Source organism: Conger conger, chromosome 14, assembly GCF_963514075.1.
Source record: "Conger conger chromosome 14, fConCon1.1, whole genome shotgun sequence".
Taxonomy (NCBI): Eukaryota; Metazoa; Chordata; class Actinopteri; order Anguilliformes; family Congridae; genus Conger; species Conger conger.
Window position 1 is genome coordinate 2,597,131 of NC_083773.1, and position 16,713 is coordinate 2,613,843.

The following is a 16,713-nucleotide window of genomic DNA, read 5'->3' on the forward strand; positions in this document are numbered from 1 at the left end:
ATAATATTTATAGCTGAACGCAGAGACATTCCAAACACCTTTGCTTGTACACATTTAAAAATGTAGGACATTATAATGGACATGGAAAGATACATATTTTAAATGGAAATGCCGTACAAATGATGCAATTGCTATAAGAAAGAAATAGAAGCACTGGAAAAGATTCAGAGAAGGGCAACTAGATTGATTCCATGTATCAGTTCCGAATACATGGAACTGATGTTCCGAAGATAGGCTCATAATGCCTACTCTAATCTCTTTGATATTAGTAAATTAGTTTTAGGGGGGATTTGATTGAGGCTTTTAAAATCATTAACGGGATTAACAAACTGAATTACAGGGGATTCTTCAGGGTGAGTTTGGTTAGCAAGGGCATAAAAGGAAATTGGCAAAGGAGAAATTACGTACAGATATTAGGAAGTATTTCACACAGCTAGTGGTTAATGTGTGGAATAGCTTGCCAGTACATTTAGTAGAGGCAGTAACACTGGTGGTTTTCTAGACCAGGCTTGATATGGTGTTAGATTCTATTTAGGTTTTAGGCAAACAAGGCAGTAGGTACACTTAGGGGTAGGAAAAGGAGAGCATTGCTGGGCTGAATGGCCAGTTCTCACCATTACCTTATGATATGTTACATTTCAGATTATCGATTATTACAGATTATTATTTCTTTTACCTTTCTTGAGTAAATTGCCATCATGAGTACGGACGCGGAGATGGAGGTCTTCGGGCCGGCAGCCATTTACCTCCGGAAGCCTGAGAGGGAGAGAATCGAGGCCCAGAACGCACCCTTTGATGCCAAAACGGCCTACTTTGTGGCTGAGCCCAAGGAGATGTACCTCAAGGGGAAACTCACTAGCAGAGAGGGGGGCAAAGCCACCGTTGAAACTCTGGAGGGGCATCAGGTAAGTGCAGTTTAAGCTCCCGGCCCAATGGAGTTCATATGTGAACAGCGTAAGAGCAAGCAAACAAATCCTCCTGTACGTACACAGTGGATTGTTGAACTTGGTGCCCATGAACAAAATAAATCAATACTATAGTTGAGACATTGTCACAATTGCATTACAAGAATTAATCATTCTTTGTTGATGGTGCGTTTCAGCACCTTAACATCGGAGGAAAAACTCAAGATACAACTTTCAGAGAGTTGCCGGTAAAGTACTATAATTTTCCGGGATTTCATTCCAGCACTTTCATTTTCTGTTTCACAGAAAATAACAGTCAAGGAGGATGACATCCACCCAATGAATCCTCCCAAGTTTGACAAGCTTGAGGACATGGCCATGATGACCCACCTCAATGAGCCCTGTGTGCTGTATAACCTCAAAGAGCGCTATGCAGCATGGATGATCTACGTGAGTTTTCCCCTAAAACCCTTAAATACATTTGAAAATTCAAATAAATGAATGTGTTCCTGCACATAATGTATCTACCGTTACTGTTTCAGACCTACTCTGGGCTGTTCTGCGTCACTGTGAATCCCTACAAGTGGCTCCCAGTGTACGATTCTGCTGTTGTGGTAGCATACAGAGGCAAAAAGAGAATTGAAGCCCCACCCCACATCTTCTCCATCTCTGACAATGCCTATCAGTTCATGCTCACTGGTAAGAGGTAGTTTTCTCATAAGATGTTACAAAGGATATTCTGTAGTACTGGTATGAACCTTAAACGGGCACCTTTCCTGAGAGCACTCCATACATGCTGTCCCACAGTAATAAAGTGACAATAATCTCAGATCATAAAAAATGATGCAACAGCCCATGTCTTTTAGGTTTTCCTTTTGTATTCAGACCACTGTGGGCTATACTGTGCAGTCATTTTGAAGCTGGGTTGATTCTTTATGGAATTTAAACAATGTACTGTTAACAACATTAATACATGCTTATATAAAAATATACAACGGCGTCCATAAGTGGATGACACATTTCTGTTGTTTAGGCGCTGCAGAAAAACAAATTAAACAATGAATAAAAAGCAGAATGTCTGCTTTAATTTGAGGATATTTTCATCTATCTTGGGCAATCCATCAACAAAAACTAAAATAATTTTGCTTTCACTCTTTCAAACCCAGTACTCTTTAGTGAAAAGCCTGAAAATGTCAAACTCCTTCCATATTTCAAAGTCAATAAATTGAAATTAAAAAATTAAAAAAATTACAGTTTAAGATTTTCCATTATTAGACCAGAGAAAAAACTTTGATGCAGTCCAATTTGTCTGTCGGTAAAATATGGTCTTTAATCGATAGAATTGAAAGGAACAACATGCCTTTTTTCATTTCGGCAGATCGTGAAAACCAGTCAATCCTGATTACGTAAGTATTCCATATACGTATTTCCAAGTGACAACCAAAAAAAACTATTCTGTAAAACTTCTTTAAATTCCTCTTTTCAAACCCTCATTCACAGTGAAACAAAATTAAAACACCCTAACTGTTTATTGTTTCAATTTAAATAATTCCTCGGTGCATCTTTAAAGTTTAAAGGGAAGCAGTGTATACTGAACAGTGGCTGAACAGAATATAGTTACTTTTATTTGTTTAATATGTGCTGTATATGCACTGTGAGATCTAAGTTTGTAATTTGTGTATTCACTCACAGCGGAGAATCTGGTGCAGGGAAGACTGTGAACACAAAACGTGTCATCCAGTACTTTGCGACAATCGCAGTTGCTGGAGCAAAGAAAGCAGAAACTGGCAAAATGCAGGTCAGAGGGAGTCTCTAGAAATGTACAAATATCTTGGGAACATTAACTGTTGTAGCACATTTCTGAAGTGTCTGGTGTCTCCTGTAGGGATCACTGGAGGATCAAATCATTGCAGCGAACCCCCTGCTGGAGTCTTATGGTAATGCCAAGACCGTGAGGAATGACAACTCCTCCCGTTTTGTAAGTTTTAAAATGCATGTAAAATTATATATGTACATACTTATCAGTTTAAAATGAGGCTCGCTCAAGTGAGGCATTATTTTAATTCCATTTTCATTAAATGTTTAGGGAAAGTTCATCAGAATCCACTTTGGTACAACAGGAAAACTGTCTTCTGCTGATATTGAAACCTGTAAGTCTCTACCTGATACCCCATTTCAGTTTAGCAAGGGATTCTGAAAACCTTTTTTATGAAAATAAACATTTATTCCCACAGATTTGCTGGAAAAGTCAAGAGTAACATTCCAGCTGTCAGCTGAGCGCAGCTACCACATCTTCTACCAGCTTATGACAGGCCACAAACCTGAACTGCTAGGTGTGAAATCTGTCATTCTGCAACAGATTCATTCTGTGACTACCACTTGCAATTTTCAGAAAAGTCTGTATAACTGATTATTGTCTCTTACAGAGGCTCTTCTCATTACCACCAACCCATACGATTACCATATGATCAGCCAAGGAGAAATCTCTGTCAAAAGTATTGATGACGTGGAGGAGTTCGTAGCCACAGATGTAAGTTGGAGGATGTCTTTCAAAAAAATCACAACCTACTTAACAATAAGACTTCTGACATTGCATAATATAAACCACAGATGAAGCATTGAGGTTCTAGAGAAAGGTGCTAAACTGAGAACACTGATTGCATATACCGTATATCTTATCAATGAATTCAGTAATCTTTACAACCAAAAAGGAGATTTGTTTTTTCTTAAGTATTTCATGGACACTGTAATATTTCACCTGTATAATATAGCTGGATATCTTATCGTAACTCATCAAACATCGTTTTGATTCACAGACTGCCATTGATATCTTGGGCTTCACTGCTGATGAGAAGTTGGGCATCTACAAGCTGACTGGTGCTTGTTTGCATCACGGGAACATGAAGTTTAAGCAAAAGCAGCGCGAGGAGCAGGCTGAACCAGATGGCACTGAGGGTAAGTGCAACACATTGGCTCCGTTAATGCACCAACTTCAAAGTAGCTAAGAGGATTATGCAATGGTTACGCTGATTACGTTTTTTGTGGTTGATTTAAGCGTTATGGAACGAGAACCTATGGTATATAGATCCCATAGATTACATACAATCCCTGATCACTCCCTACTCCCCAGCTAGACCACTCTGGTCTGCCAGCTCTGGTCGCTTTACGGTTCCCTCTTTACGTGCACCTGGCGGTCAAGCTGCACGTTCACGCCTGTTTTCCGTTCTGGTTCCTCAGTGGTGGAATGACTTGCCTACCACTGTCAGAACAGCAGAATCCCTCCCCCTATTTCGACGCAGACTCAAAACCCACCTTTTCAAACTCTACCTTAGTCCTCCCTCCTGATTTCCCCTGCCCCTCCTTTCTGATATCCCTATCCTTGTCTAACACCCCCCCCCCCCCCCCCGCCCCCCCAAAAAAAGAAAAAAAAAAAGAAAAAAAAAAAAGGCACTTCTGATGACAACTATGTTTAGAACAGCATTTCCTGAGTATTTTGCTAGTTTCTGGATGTGATGCTCTGACTTATGGTAGAACCTATGCACTTGTAAGTCGCTTTGGATTAAAAGCGTCTGCCAAATGACTAAAATGTAAATGTAAATGTATATCATGGATATTGCCACAGCTAATTTTTAATGGAACTATCTTTTATAGTAAATCTATTCTACCACTCTACAGTAGTTTATTGGTTGCTAACCAACGGTATTTCGAATGTCAGCTAGCAATAATGTACTAACGTATCCCCACTGCATTAACGTTAGCTAGCTTGCTAGTTTACGTTACACCAGACGACACTGACACACGCAAATAATAATAATAATTTATTGTTTTGTTGTTAGACATGTATCGGGACACTGCCGGACAACGTGCAACATTTTAATAACTCAAAGTGTCGTTATGAATCATCATTTGCTTCGCTGGGGTTTGGTGATCTTGCTGCTATTTCGATCCGAGGATGTTGCCTAATTTGTATTTTTTTTTGTTCCTACTCCTTTCCAAATCAAAGGAACTCACTCATTTTAGTTGACTTTACTTTGGTAGGGTACTAGAGGCGAGATAACGTTAAGTTAGGTTCATTTCGATTACAAAGTAGATAACCTACAAACGCTGGGTAATAATATTAAAAGATGTATGAACATTCCATTTAGCTGTGCGTATATTGTGGATATTGGTATGGCTGGAACGCAAACTGACCAATTGAGACAATGGACCGGACCTATCCGTTGTATAATACAATTTTAACATATAGAATAATCACACTTTGATTCTCTTCATTTCAGTGGCAGATAAAATTTCTTACCTCATGGGCCTGAACTCAGCTGACCTGCTGAAAGCTCTGTGTTACCCCAGAGTGAAGGTCGGAAATGAGTTTGTGACCAAGGGACAGACTGTATCACAGGTAATGTATTTTCATTTCAAATATTGTTTCTGCAAATGAATACACTCATCAAAAAATATTACAATATTGTCATCTGTAGAATTCTGTAAAAACAGTGAAATGTTTTTGTATTTTGTATAATACGTTTATATATTAAAAGTTACATTTATTTGTATGTTGTGTGTTTTAAAATTCAGGAAATATAAATGTAATAATAGTACATAAAATTTTATAAAAACACTTATTTTGCTGTCTTTCTACTATTAGGTCAACAACTCTGTTATGGCTCTGTGCAAATCTGTCTATGAGAAAATGTTCTTGTGGATGGTCGTTCGCATCAATGAGATGTTGGACACAAAGCAGCCAAGACAGTTCTTTATTGGTGTCCTGGATATCGCTGGATTTGAGATCTTTGATGTGAGTAGGACATTCCAATATATTTTACTGGGATCCGTTTGTTAAAAAGTAAAATACTTAACATCATATTTTGATATTTTATTTTTCATTTCAGTTCAACAGCTTGGAGCAGCTGTGTATCAACTTCACCAATGAGAAACTGCAACAGTTTTTCAACCACCACATGTTTGTGCTGGAACAAGAGGAGTACACAAAAGAGGGAATTGAATGGGAGTTCATTGATTTCGGTATGGACTTGGCTGCCTGCATTGAGCTTATTGAGAAGGTATGTGAGATGCCCTTTATTATCAACAGACACAAACATGTTCTGTTACCCCTGATGTCTCCTCATGGAAATAATTCTGCCTTCACCAGCCAATGGGCATCTTCTCCATCCTTGAAGAGGAGTGTATGTTCCCCAAGGCTTCCGACACAACCTTCAAGAACAAGCTCCATGACCAACATCTGGGCAAAACCGCTGCTTTCCAGAAGCCCAAACCTGCCAAAGGCAAGGCTGAGGCCCACTTCTCCCTGGTGCACTATGCTGGCACTGTGGACTACAACATCAACGGCTGGCTGGACAAGAACAAGGACCCTCTGAACGACTCTGTGGTACAGCTGTACCAGAAGTCTTCAATGAAGCTGCTGGCTCACCTGTATGCAGCCCACGCTTCTGCTGAAGGTAGAGACTAAATAATTCAGGTGTATTAAGTGTTTCCATTGTACTTTGATAATAATAGGTTTCAAAATATCAGGTTAAATCCCAATTGAGTTCATGGAAGGAAACAGGTCTATCCAAGGGTATATACATTCCCGAAGAGACCATTCTTTCAATATTGTTTGTATTCTGTTATGCTCATTACATTGCATTACATTACATTACATGAAATTTGGCATATGCTTTTATCCAAAGCGACTTACAGTTGATTAGACTAAGCAGGAGACAATCCTCCCCTGGAGCAATGCAAGGTTATGGGCCTTGCTCAAGGGCCCAACAGCTGTGCTCATGCTGATCACTATTCATTATGTTGGTTCAGTGCCACTGTCACGCAAGTATTTATTTACCTAAAACTTGCAGTGAACCTTGCAATGACTCACATAGATGACACGCATTCTGTGCTTCCAGCCATATGTGCTTGTTATAAAAGACTCTATATCCGGCATGGTAAAGCTGTCAGATTTTCAGAAAGCTCTCTAAATACTTCTTCATTCCATAGACACCTATCAGGGCCACATAAAAATACTTGAAAAATGTATAATATTTTTCAAAACACAGAAAGTGAACTATCCCGTATTTTGTTATATATTATAATATACAAAAAAAAAAAAAAGTAAACTAACATATTTATGTTACAGTAAATGTTACAGTACATCTCTGAAAACATGCATATTCATAAAATTCAAATTCGACTGCATTTGAGGAAGGCAACCTACGGTATCTGATCATGACGGCAGTGTGTAATTTGTCATGTACAAACAGATGCAAAAGGTGGCGGCAAGAAGGCTGGCAAGAAGAAGGGTGGCTCCTTCCAGACCGTGTCTGCTCTCTTCAGGGTAACGTATGAACTTACGGTGGTTTCAAAAGCATGCTCAACGTTACCATGACACAGTGGCAGGAGATGAGGCTCATAGTTGAACCTCATTTTCTCCCCGCCGAATATAAACAGCCGGGTTTACGCTGAGAGCAGAGACAAGCACAGACTCCGCCTGTGAAATACAGCAGTGTGCAGTGATGATTATACACTTAACACAATGAAGATCAGAAACCAAGTACTATTCAAGTATTTATTTAATGTAATATTGGTTCATGTAGATTAAAATAAGTAAACAGAGAGCTCCTTCCCTTGTGCCATCGTGTTTTAACACTGTGACACTGCTCCGAGTTTGTGTTACCTTAAATACAACAACAACTGACCGTCAGAAAAATTGTGAGCCCTTTCAATTTCTCAAAAAAAAAGATGTTTTCAGTGTTTCTGTTTATTAGCCATACTTTTACCCCAATGTATTGTTCAAATACATTTTCACCAAAAAATGTCAAACTTTTATTTTTAAAGAAGTAATATATCAGGACCACTTTTAGACAAACGTGGCGGTGTATAATCATTACTGCACACTACTGTACATACTGCTATAGCAGCCTTTTAATAACGCAGCCAACAAGACAAACCTGTGTGAGTCAGAGAAAGACACTTCATTTCCAGCGTTAGCAGGTAGACCACCGGTGTCAAATCAATCAGTCAATCAAATCAATGTGTGTCAATTAACAATTCACTTGAACTGCCACACTGTTTCCACATATTTGTGATCATATGTCTCCGTTTTCTACAGGAGAACTTGGGCAAGCTGATGACCAACTTAAGGAGCACTCATCCTCACTTTGTGCGTTGCTTGATTCCTAATGAATCAAAGACACCAGGTGGGAATCGTACCTGTGGTCACTGACATAATTAAAATTGATTATTGATCATGAAAACTAACCTAGCAATAAATACTGTTTTACAATAAAAAAAATTAATTGAAACTCCTAGAGGAATTAATAGTAATGTGGTTGTATTAAGCGATCCACCGCATGTGGGTGGCTTACATTTAAGCACAAAAAAAACTTTTAAGAAAATGATTGTGACATTATTCTAAATGCGTTACATTAAGAATTGTATTATTTCTCACAAACAAAACCTGTAAGGGTTCCAAAGCTCTGGAATTCACCCCCCCTTAAATCTAACTATATCTAACATTATATTTTTACATTCAGGAACAGAAAAACCCAATGCCAAACCAACCGCCTGTGTATTACTCATATATCGTTACCTAAATAAAACATGGACATAACACATGCTTGAATTTTCAAGGTCTGATGGAGAACTTCTTGGTGATCCACCAGCTGAGGTGTAATGGTGTGCTGGAAGGCATCAGAATCTGCAGAAAAGGCTTCCCCAGCAGAATCCTCTATGGTGACTTTAAGCAGAGGTGATTTTATACATGATATTTACATAGGTATATTCACAATCAACAGCACAGCTCAAAAAAATGTAAACTGCAACAATACAACTCTAATAACAGCTTTAAAGTAGAACACTCCATATTAATGCCTGAACATTCCACCATTGTCATCAACATCTTTTAGATACAAAGTATTGAATGCCAGTGTCATCCCTGATGGACAGTTCATTGACAACAAGAAAGCTTCTGAGAAGCTCCTGGGGTCCATTGATGTGGACCACACTCAGTACAAGTTTGGCCACACCAAGGTCAGAGCCTGCTGCATATTCATCATTGTACCAGTGAGGTATGGTCTATGAAGATCATGTTATGTCTTATTATCGATTGAATATTTACATGATTTCCTCCAGGTGTTCTTCAAAGCTGGTCTGCTGGGTACCCTGGAGGAGATGCGTGATGAGAAACTGGCAACGCTGGTGACTATGACTCAGGCCCTCTGCCGTGGCTACCTCATGAGAAGAGAGTTCTCCAAAATGATGGAAAGGAGGTACATATCATCATGCTTGTCTGTTGCACCCCAAGTGTAGTGTTGAGATGGTCTTAAAAATTCTGAAAACATTGTTAATTAAAAATGAATAAAATCTCATTTAATTCACAGGTCATAGAAGTGACGGCTACAGTAATTGGGTGAATGGATGTAAAATCAATATATAAAATATATAATGTATAAATATATTTATAATATCAGCTAAAATGGAAAATAACTTTTGGAACCATGCAGAGCAGTTCATTTTGTAAATAAGCTTGGGCAAAATGTTCTGCTGGAAATACTTTAAAAACCCTGGAATTTGCTAATTGCACATTCCAGAAAAAAAAAGTATTTTATTGTGATGTGAAGTGATGGTTGACATAGACTATTATTCACTGTAAAGTTAAAAAGTATAATTCCTGAAGAAGTTCTTGAAAAAAGATTTGCCTCAGTCTACGAGTTAATTAAAGGACATGATTATTTTTAACAGGGAGTCCATCTACTCCATCCAATACAACTTCCGGTCATTCATGAATGTGAAACACTGGCCATGGATGAAGCTTTATTTCAAACTCAAGCCACTTCTCAAGAGTGCTGAAGCTGAGAAGGAAATGGCCAACATGAAGGAAGAGTTTGGCAAGTGCAAAGAGGATCTGGCAAAGGCATTAGCCAAGAAGAAGGAGCTTGAGGAGAAAATGGTCTCTCTGCTGCAGGAAAAGAATGACCTGCAGCTGAGTATAGCATCTGTAAGTTGGCCATGTAATTCACATATTGTCATAACAGTTCACAAATTGCTTCTTGCTTAAGCATTTCATGAAATTTTGTATTCATTCAAGGAAAGTGAGGGCCTTGCTGATGCAGAGGAAAGATGTGAGGGACTCATCAAAGCGAAGATCCAGCTTGAAGCAAAATTCAAAGAAACATCTGAGAGACTGGAGGATGAGGAGGAAATCAATGCTGAGCTCACTGCCAAGAAGAGGAAACTGGAGGATGAATGTTCTGAGCTGAAGAAAGACATTGATGATTTAGAGCTCACCTTGGCCAAAGTGGAGAAGGAGAAACATGCCACAGAAAACAAGGTTTACACTGAAGCTATGAATACTGAATGTCTGTGTTTCTCCTGGGACTTGACATCTCCCTAACATGGTGTGAAATTAATTGTCTTAGGTGAAGAACCTGACTGAAGAGATGGCCTCTCAGGATGAGGCTATGGCTAAGGTGAGCAAGGAGAAGAAGGCCCTCCAAGAGGCACACCAGCAGACCCTGGATGATCTCCAGGCAGAGGAAGACAAAGTCAACACTCTGACCAAAGCAAAGACCAAGCTTGAGCAGCAAGTGGATGATGTGAGTAAAACATGAGGCCTCTTGACCAAAAGATAAAACCTTGGGAACAGAAGCCAAAATCAGAACCAAAATATTATATAGTGGCTAGAAGAAGATTATGTATAATGCCTATGGCTTTCAACAGATTTATTTTACCTGTATTCCCTACAATAGCTGGAAGGCTCTCTGGAACAGGAGAAGAAGCTTCGCATGGACCTTGAGAGAGCCAAGAGAAAGCTTGAAGGTGATCTGAAACTGGCGCAGGAATCCATAATGGATCTGGAGAATGACAAGCAGCAGTCAGATGAAAAGATCAAGAAGTAAGGGAGGATTCAAATCAATACAAAGACTGAAAATGTAATGATAAAGGTTCTTATTTTTTCATGGTGTTCTCTCCACAGGAAGGACTTTGAGACGAGCCAGCTTCTCAGCAAGATTGAGGATGAACAAACTTTGGGTGCTCAGCTTCAGAAAAAGATTAAAGAACTCCAGGTACTCTGTCAAAGCCTCCAATTTCCATGTATTGCACTTGAAAAAAGTTCCATGTATATCCTAAACCCTTTTTCTATTGTGTGCCACAGGCTCGTATTGAGGAGTTGGAGGAAGAAATCGAGGCTGAGCGTGCTGCTCGGGCCAAGGTTGAGAAGCAGAGGGCTGATCTCTCCAGGGAACTTGAGGAGATCAGTGAGAGGCTAGAAGAAGCGGGTGGTGCCACATCTGCTCAGATTGAGATGAACAAGAAGCGTGAAGCTGAGTTCCAGAAGCTGCGCCGTGATCTTGAAGAGTCCACCCTGCAACATGAAGCCACCGCTTCCGCCCTCCGCAAGAAGCAGGCCGACAGCGTGGCAGAGCTGGGAGAACAAATCGACAACCTTCAGCGCGTCAAGCAGAAACTGGAGAAGGAGAAGAGTGAATATAAAATGGAGATTGATGACCTGGCCAGTAACATGGAGGCTGTTGCTAAATCAAAGGTATATAGAAGTATTACTTCTGAAGCATATCAATCTTGCAATCATAGCATGAAATTACCTTTTCATTAGTTAATGTACTTGTTAACTTGTTAACTAATCCCAGTCCACCACTGCAGGCCCCCCATGCAAAATAAATATCAATGGTGTATTACTGGTTTACTAAAGGTTAAATTAATTAAATAAAGCTATTCATAATACATATAAATGAACTTTTTCTCCAACAGGGCAACCTAGAGAAAACATGCCGTACCCTTGAAGATCAACTGAGTGAACTTAAGTCAAAGTATGATGAGAATGGACGACTGCTGAATGATATGAGTGCACAAAAAGCAAGACTTACAACTGAACATGGTAAAAGCCAAAGATCAATAATGTCAGATAACATTAATTAATATAATACATATATGATAAAGTGCCACAATGCCCTGCTTTTCTCAGGCGAATTGGGCCGCCAGGTGGAGGAGAAAGAAGCTCTTGTTTCCCAGCTGACAAGAACCAAACAAGCCTACACACAGCAGATTGAGGAGCTCAAGAGGCATCATGAGGAGGAGGTCAAGGTAATAGCTTAAGACAGCTTTACACTGTTTCACAGCTTTATCAAAGCTTTAAAGAGAAGCTGGAATGTAAATTAATGAACGGTAATCTACTATTCATTCAATTTAGGCCAAGAATGCCCTGGCCCACGGTTTGCAGTCAGCCCGCCATGACTGTGACCTGCTGAGGGAGCAGTATGAGGAGGAGCAGGAGGCCAAGGCTGAGCTGCAGCGTGGAATGTCCAAGGCCAACAGTGAGGTGGCTCAGTGGAGATCCAAATATGAGACTGATGCCATCCAGCGCACTGAGGAGCTGGAGGAGGCCAAGTAACTAAACAGTTTTATATTATAGAACCACTGCATATCACACAATCAGAAAGAGTCTTGCAAACCAAATGAAATGCCACTCTCTACAGGAAGAAGCTTGCACAGCGTCTGCAGGAGGCAGAGGAGTCCATTGAGGCTGTCAACTCCAAGTGTGCCTCTCTGGAGAAGACCAAGCAGAGGCTGCAGGGTGAAGTGGAGGATCTCATGATTGATGTGGAGAGAGCAAATGCCCTGGCTGCCAACCTTGACAAGAAACAGAGGAACTTCGATAAGGTAAATCTAACCAAAGCTGGGCTCACTAACAACTGTGTTGTAGGACACCATCAGGTTTAAAATTAAGGCCAGCTGGAAGTGGTATTAATGGCTGAGCTTACTCTTGTATTCAGGTTCTGGCGGAATCAAAGCAGAAGTTTGAGGAAAGCCAGGCAGAGCTGGAGGGAGCACTGAAAGAGGCCCGTTCTCTCAGCACTGAGATCTTCAAGATGAAGAACTCCTATGAAGAGGCTCTGGACCAACTGGAGACACTGAAGAGAGAGAATAAGAATCTGCAGCGTATGTGCATGTGATATTTCATTTGAGAATCATACTCAACACAACCTTAGTAAATACATGCAATAACCATAGTTACTACAATCATTAAATTGTTTTCAATTGTCATTCCAGAGGAGATTTCCGACCTGACTGAACAGATTGGAGATAGCGGAAAGACCATTCATGAGCTGGACAAGGCAAAGAAGATAGTGGAGAATGAGAAAGCAGAAATCCAGACAGCCCTAGAAGAAGCAGAGGTAATCACACCTCTATGAATAGATAAATCATGCATTTAAAGAGTATATAAAGATGACATATCAGGTGAAGATAATAATGATCTATTTCATGTACTGTAATGCCTTTAAAGGAACATTTCTCCCGTTAAAATCCTGTCCCATTGTATTTGCATAGCCGACCGTGCTGACCATTAACAGCATTGATGTAACTCCCAGTTTTCTTCCTCCTAATTCACACCCATTCATTTTCAGCACCTCACCCAAAGTAATAGGTGCTACCATCCCAAACTATATATGGAGGATATTAGACCAATGGAATAGTTTCTTCTTAATAAATGGTGTCTTTTTTGAGCTGAAACACTTTAGGTTAGCGATGAAAAGAGGACAGTAAAATTGATCCATGTTCAACAGGGAACCCTGGAGCATGAAGAGGCCAAGATTCTCAGGATACAGCTTGAGCTCAATCAGATCAAGGGTGACATTGACAGGAAGTTAGCAGAGAAGGATGAGGAGATGGAGCAGTTCAAGAGGAACAGCCAGAGGGTGGTTGAGACCATGCAGACCACCCTTGATGCTGAGGTGAGGAGCAGGAATGATGCCCTGAGAGTCAAGAAGAAGATGGAGGGAGACCTCAATGAGATGGAGATTCAGCTGAGCCATGCCAACCGCCAGGCAGCTGAAGCCCAGAAGCAACTGAAGAATGTCCAAGGACAGCTCAAGGTATGTTTCTAAAGTACCTGTGCTAAGCTCCTACATGCTTTCCTCAGGCTTTCATACACAATTAACTTAATTAATCTCTCTGTCAGGATGCCCAACTGCACCTGGATGATGCGATCAGAGGACAGGAGGACATGAAGGAACAGTTTGCCATGGTGGAGCGCAGGAACGGCCTGATGGTGGCTGAGATTGAAGAACTGAGGGTTGCCCTGGAACAGACAGAGAGGGGCCGCAAAGTGGCCGAGCAGGAGCTGGTCGATGCAAGTGAGCGCGTGGGACTGCTGTACTCCCAAGTGAGTCAATAAGGCATTACTTTATTATTTTAATTAAATCATTCCTTTCCCATTTTACTGCACAATAGGAATTGCATCATAATGACATGCCAACCTAATAAAATCCAATTTTCTTAGAATACTAGCCTTTTAAATACCAAGAAGAAGCTGGAAGCTGATTTTCTTCAAATTCAAGGTGAAGTTGATGACAGCATCCAGGAAGCAAGAAATGCTGAGGAGAAAGCCAAGAAGGCCATCACAGATGTGAGAAATACTCATATCAGTTTTACCTGCATTATATTCAAGTATTCACAATGTTAGCGACAATAATACAACATATTAGAAAACCTTTAATCTCCAACAATCTACTGCCTGAGACTGTTCCATCCTTTGGATTTTACAACAACTCTACAAAGCTACAAAGAACTTAGTAGTATAATTGGAAAGTAATTAATCACTTACCATCAAGTCAATTAATCAAATGATTCTTTCCTATTTGTTTCGTTTTTAACCTTATTGTATGAAAACTGCAGGCTGCCTTGATGGCAGAGGAGCTGAAGAAGGAGCAGGACACCAGCGCTCATCTGGAGAGGATGAAGAAGAACCTGGAGGTTACAGTCAAGGACCTGCAGCACCGTCTGGATGAGGCTGAGAATCTGGCCATGAAGGGTGGAAAGAAACAGCTCCAGAAACTGGAAGCCAGGGTAATCACTTGTTTTAGTACATATTTCATGATAGAACATTTTGATTGATGTGCCCTCGAACATTGAAACAGGCACATGCAGATGAGAGAACTAACACTGGAATAAAAAGGATGCCAGTTAAAAGTCAACTAGGATCTTGTACCTGCTAGCATCATGGTCAAATCTGTCATGTTCTAGGTGCGCGAGCTGGAAGGTGAGTTTGATGCAGAACAGAAACGTGGAGCCGATGCCATCAAAGGTGTCCGTAAATATGAGAGGAAGGTCAAGGAGCTCACCTACCAGGTATGGTTTCATATATCTTTATTACAATGGTGTACTGCGCCAAGACCATGCATGGCACCTCTTCTAAAACATCTGTACCCTCTGCAGACTGAGGAGGACAAGAAGAATGTGACCAGACTGCAGGACCTGGTGGACAAACTGCAGCTCAAAGTGAAATCATACAAGAGGCAGGCTGAGGAATCTGTAAGTAACATATTCAATAAAAAGATTCACATGGGCAACATGGATACAGTAAAACACGGAAAAAACAAGACTACCATCAATGACTTGATTCAATCACATCCAATTCTCAAAATTGACAGTATTCTTGAATATTATTAAGCGTTCTTTCCTACTCAAAGAACGCTAAATAATATGCAGTTTCTACTAAAGTACATTTTATATATACTCTGAGAAGGAAAAAAGTAATGGATTGTATGCATTGTTACCTTCAAGGGATAGTTCACTTTCTGGAGTTATTTTTTATATGGATTTGAGTTTTTGCATATGGTTTTGATTAGCCCACACTATTTTGGCGTGCGATGAAGGATATTTTAGGTACTGAAGGAAGGTTCTGATGACCTGTTCGTTTAAATATGCTAGTATAAGAGCAATCATGGGTTTTTGGTTTAAAGCTTTTTTCTGATTTTCCTCACTCACAGGAGGAACAAGCCAACACCCACCTGTCCAGGTACAGGAAGGTGCAGCATGAGATGGAAGAAGCTGTGGAGCGTGCCGACATCGCTGAGTCCCAGGTCAACAAGCTGAGAGCCAAGAGCCGTGACGTCGGCAAGGTACTTTCTACTGTTAACATCATTTTCAACAAGGAATGCATTAATGAAATTACTCCATTGATTCATATTAAGAGCATCTTGAGAAATTCAAACTGATTAAGAGAAACAATTACTTTGTAATACAAGAATTTACAATGCATATTAAGGAGGATTATACATTTGAAATACATGACATGTATTTTATGTGAGGGAAATTTTTTTAATCAGTAATTGAATATGGATTTTAAATTCGGAATGTACTCTAAATTATGTTTTTTTCTTTTTTTTTCTTTTAAGGGGAAGGAAATTGCAGAATGAGAGGTGAAATCCAGACGAGATTAACAAGCGCTCATACAATATGAACTTCTTGTAACCTCATGTAAGCCGTCAGTCAATAAATAGAAAAAATATCATGACCTTGTCTTTTTTCATTAAAAGTTTATTATAATGTGCACCACGCAGCTTTCTGGGGCAAATATATTTCTGTTAAATTTCAGGGCCTTCTTGATATTTCAGTTCAACTATGTATTTTCAATTGGCCAATATATGTTTTATGCGCAACAAAATATACTTTTACAGTTACAGAAATGTACTGAAAGATGACCAGCTTTACAATGACTGGCATTTGTTTGGGCATTTGGAGTTTGTGTTCTAAAGCAAGGAAGCACACTCGAAATAAACGAATATAACTACGGGCTCCATTTTCAGCGTCTTGGCACACGGTCTAAAGTACAACACACGCGTGCATTTAGGGCGTGGCCAGATCCACTTCTGCTAGTGTCACGGCTGATTATTCATGTGCACAGAAAGGAGAAGGGCTCAAAGGACTGGACTGGAGTGGCTTAATTCATTAATAGGTGTGTCTTGGGCATGATGTGCGATAAGCCAATCGGTGTCATCTTCCATTCCCTGCAAAGCCA

The 16,713-nt window shown here is 40.1% G+C and overlaps 1 pseudogene; it reads left to right on the forward strand.

Moving 5' to 3' along the window:
* The first annotated feature begins 1,214 nt into the window (after nt 1-1,214).
* LOC133109588 (myosin heavy chain, fast skeletal muscle-like) lies at nt 1,215-16,126 on the forward strand (annotated as a pseudogene).
* The last annotated feature ends 587 nt before the right edge of the window (nt 16,127-16,713 follow it).